Below are 4,885 nucleotides of genomic sequence, written 5' to 3' on the forward strand. Positions count from 1 at the left end.
TTTCCCCCAAATGGGAATGTTTTTATCCTATGTTCTTTAAATCAGGACCTCAAAACCTACCTGACATGAGCTGGTCTTAGGTAGCTGAACAGTAAGCAGATAGCATTTTATTTTACCAGGTACATTGGGATGTAAATCCCTGGGCCACTGCCTTTGGGTGTTGGTGTTGTACAAACATGTCATTAATTATGTTTCTGCTTCTGCATATTGGCTCATGAATCAGGGACAATTTTAGCACAGGATGACTTTGTACACATCAGTTATTTAGTGATCTTGTCACTAAATTAATCTAGCACAAGGGGGGCTTCCCTCGTAGATCAGTTGGTAAAGGATATACCTGCAATTCAGGAAACCCGGGTTTGATTCCTGGGTCAGGAAGATCCCTGGAGAAGGAAATGGCAACCCACCCCAGTACTCTTGCCTGGAAAGTCCATGGGGTCCCAAGGGTTGTACAAAACTTAGTGACTAAACCACCACCAAGGATGAAGCAGTGCGAGTGAATACAGAGAGAAATGTCTCCATAATATATGATGAAAATACTTAAAATGTTGAAAAACCATGCATTTGTATATATAACAATTTGTATCCAAAATATATGAACTTTCATCAATAGTAAAAAAAAAAAAGTGAGCAAAAAAAAAGATACTTTCAACAAGATGATAAATCAGCAAGATGGTAATGCTTAAGAATTTCATTTTTATGTGAATCAGTAGGTTTTAAGGCAGTGGCATGGAGAAGGCAATAGCACCCCAGTCCAGTACTCTTGCCTGGAAAATCCCATGGTCAGAGGAGCCTGGTGGGCTGCAGTCCATGGGGTGGTGAAGAGTCAGACATGACTGAGCGACGTCACTTTCACTTTTCACTTTCATGAATTGGAGAAGGAACTGGCAACCCACTCCTGTGTTCTTGCCTGGAGAATCCCAAGGATGGGGGAGCCTGGTGGGCTGCCGTCTATGGGGTTGCACAGAGTCGGACATGATTAAAGCTACTTAGTAGCAGCAGCAGCGGCAAGGCAGTGGCAATAAAGCCACAGTAAGATAATGTGACTTAAATGTTAATGGACTGAAATTAAATACTGATCATAACTAATGTTCTCTTTCATCTGAATTCTCATTTGCGAAATACACAGGCTTTCTTATCAGTTTGGGTGTTTCCTCAGTTCTTTTCAATGTTTTTGTTTGTTTTTCTACTTTTTTTCTTATAAATCTGAGAAATTATTTATGCTAAAATTCATAAATGTAGTACATATAATTTTGTAAAAGCGATTCTCAATTTTTTAAAATGCCTTTATATATGTCATTGCCACTCTTGCCTATGAGGAGCTCAACACTGAAATGTCACCTGTAACCTGCGGAGATATCATTGAGGCCAATCTAAAGCCACAATATGATTGCTAATAATTTCCCACTAAAATTAAGAAGGGCTCCCAGGTAGCTCAGTGGTAAAGAATCAAACTACCAATGGAGGAGACTCAGGAGACATATGTTCAATCCCTGGGTCAGGAAGATCCCCAGAGGAGGAAATGGCACCCCATTCCAGTATTCTTTCCTGGAAAATTCCATGGGCTGAGGAGCCTGGCAGGCTACAATCCAGGGGTTGCAAAGAGTTGGACATGACTGAGCACGCAGGCGTACACATCACACACACACACACACACACACACACACACACAAAATCACGAAGCTGATTATGTTTCAAAAGCATTTTGATATCATTATTTACTTCTCTGTTACACATATGGTGTATGTACAGTTGTTCTCATTCCCCTAATTCTACTCCTATCCAAATTAATTTTTCCCTCAGGTATATCCCTATCTTCAGGGATGCAAAAATCCCTTGGGTTACATTTTGTTCAGCCAGAAGCAAGTGTTAATTTTTCAACAGGCCTGCTCCTCAAAAACACGTGCACTAACATAATTTCTACGTTCCCCCACATAACAATTTAAACCTGAGTTTAGGCAGCTGCATTAGAAATTGCAAGGTGAGTAACCGAAAATATCTCCCAATGGGATTGATGCTTCATTACAAATGGAGATTTCAAGTAATCAAAAAACGTCTTAAAGAGAAAATGTATGCTTCAGATACAAGTGAGGAAAAAACAATTGTTTTTTCGTGTTTTGCTGACATGAAAACAATTTTATGTTGGCAAATACTACCCAAAGATGATCATTTTTTAGAATATAATTGTTAGTTCCTCAAACCTTGAGTAGTATGACACAGAGCTCATTGCATGATCTGGTATTAAAGTACATTTCAGCTCCCCGCTGCTGTGAGTGACCAGGAGAGTCAGTGGGTGGACGAATGCAGTGCTGTTCTACAAGAAAGGCAGCGCTTTCAGTGATCTAAAGATCAATAAGGTACTGAGATACTCTGGTAATTATACTCTCCATCAATTTCATAAATCTATATGAATAATCATTTTATATAAGAATATTTTAGACAGAAGTAAATATTAATATTTTTTATAATCTCATAGAAAAAATAAAGACAGTGATTTTAAAGTATAATATACATACAGACGGAGTACTGGAAAATCCCATGGATGGAGGAGCCTGGTGGGCTGCAGTCCATGGGGTCGCTGAGAGTTGGACACGACTGTGACTTCCCTTTCACTTTTCACTTTAATGCATTGGAGAAGGAAATGGCAACCTGTGGGGCCCTAAGTGGGAAACCTTAAAAAAGAAGGGCTAGCTTTGCAGTTTAGAACTAAGATGGCACCTGGAGGAAGAGATAGGGGCGTGGTCTATATTACAGTTTTTGATTGGCTCTCTTGATTCCCGTGCACGTGGACAGCCCGTGATCACCATAGACTTCTGTTATAATGAAAGCACATGACGATTTGACCTTTAACAAGATTGGTGCAACTATGGCATATTACGATTTGACCTTTAACGTGATTGGCGCAACTATGGCACATGACGATTTGACCTTTAACGTGATTGGTGCAACTATGGAAAGTTCCTCGCAAAACCCGCTTGCTTGCCTATATAAACCAAGAGTTTGTGGCAATAAAGCGGAACTGCTTAGAGGGAACCGCTGTTGAGTGTTATTGTCTCTCGCTGGCTGAGGGGCTCAGGTGGCGGACAGCAGGCTCACCTCTCCTCAGGACCCCTCAGCTTTGCTGAGGGAAGTTCCACTGCCTCTCTCTTTCTGTGGAGCACCCCCTGCAGCAACCCACTCCAGTGTTCTTGCCTGGCGAATCCCAGGGATGGCAGAGACTAGGGGGCTGCCGTCTATGGGGTAGCACAGAGTCAGATATCACTGAAGTGACTTAGCAGCAGCAGCATACATAAAGAAAAAGTTTCCATATAAAAATGTAGACTTCAAAAAATCTTTCAAAAATGGAAAAATTCCTGCACCCAGAACCAAACCAAACCAAACAAAACAAAACTAGATTCTCAGAAACTGTCCCTACATCCATCAGAAGTTGATTTTCCATTTGATACATGAGTTTGTATATTTTTAAGGTATAAAGTAGTGAGATCATACAGCTTTTACACTTCCATGTCTGGATTTTTTCACTTAAGATTATGTTTGTGAAGTCTTCCCATGCTCTTGTATGAGGATGTAGTTATTCATTGTCATTGCTGTGTACTTTTCCAGTGTACAAACTTATCATGAAGTCATTTGTCTAATCTAAAGCAGGAGTCAGTGAACTTGACCTGTTAGGTTTTATTGGAGCTGTGATACACCATTTATTCATGTATTATGGATGGCTGCTTTTGTGATAGAGGACAAAACAGTTCAGATGTAACAAGATTTTATCATCCACAAACCCTAAAATAGACATTATTAAATACTTTCAGAAAAGTATGTCATCTTGATCTAATGTATTAAAAGAAATGAGTTGGTTTTGGTGTTACACTACTGTAATTAATACAATGGTGAACATTTCTATGAATGCCTTTTGGGTGCATATTCATTCTATATGCTTGGACATGCTTCTAGGAGTAATATTTTTGGACATTTATTTGTTCAGCTTTAGGAGACGCAAACATAGAACTTTGCCAAGTGCAGTCTCAAATCTCAATCTACTGTCAATGCATAAAAACCATGGTTGTTTCACATCCTCAACAATAGTAGATACTTGTTTACTATTTGGTGTGTAAACAAGTACTTTTGCCATTTGGTTAGTGTCAACACAACTCTTAACGTTTTATTTCACTTCCATTTACTTCAGCACTAATAAAGTCAGATATCTATCCGCTTCTATAAGTGAAAGTTTGCAGCCTCGAGCCATGAGCTACTCCAGAATTCATGACCTCCAGAGGAGAGGATTTTGATCTGGAGTCAGAGAGGAGGCTTGATCACTTGAAGGTTTTGTGTAATAAAGTTTTACTAAAGTATAAATGGGTAGAGGAAGGTCTGACATAGACATCGGAAGGGGGCAGAAAGAATGACTCCCTTGCTAGCTTTCAGCAAGGAGTTATCTATCTGTTAAAGAATCACCTAAAAACAGAGAGTTGCATCAGGCCCCTCTCCCGCAATATGCATTTTGAGACAGCATGGGGCACAAGGTGAGTCATCCCCAGCCATGAAACAATTGACATGAACCTTAAAGAAAGGTAGATTTCCAAGCAATTACATAGTTTCATTAACATAGCTTAAGAGAACATTCCCATGAGTCAGACATATGGATTTGTTGAGCCATTATCAGTTCAAAGTTTAAGAAAAGTTAAGTCCAGGCTAAACCAGGGGTCTTCCTGACAACACAGAATTTAAAGCAAACCTTGCTGGGAGCCAGCGTGAGGAATCCCGGCCATGGCAAAGGTCATGAGGAAGGAGGCTCGGCATACGCAAAGGTGGGATAGAGCCTCAGGGGTCCCCCTGAAAATTCTCAAGCATCTACCCCCAAAATCAGAGTCTGCCTACCTTACTGCATTAT

This window comes from Ovis aries, chromosome 15, assembly GCF_016772045.2.
Source record: "Ovis aries strain OAR_USU_Benz2616 breed Rambouillet chromosome 15, ARS-UI_Ramb_v3.0, whole genome shotgun sequence".
Lineage (NCBI taxonomy): Eukaryota > Metazoa > Chordata > Mammalia > Artiodactyla > Bovidae > Ovis > Ovis aries.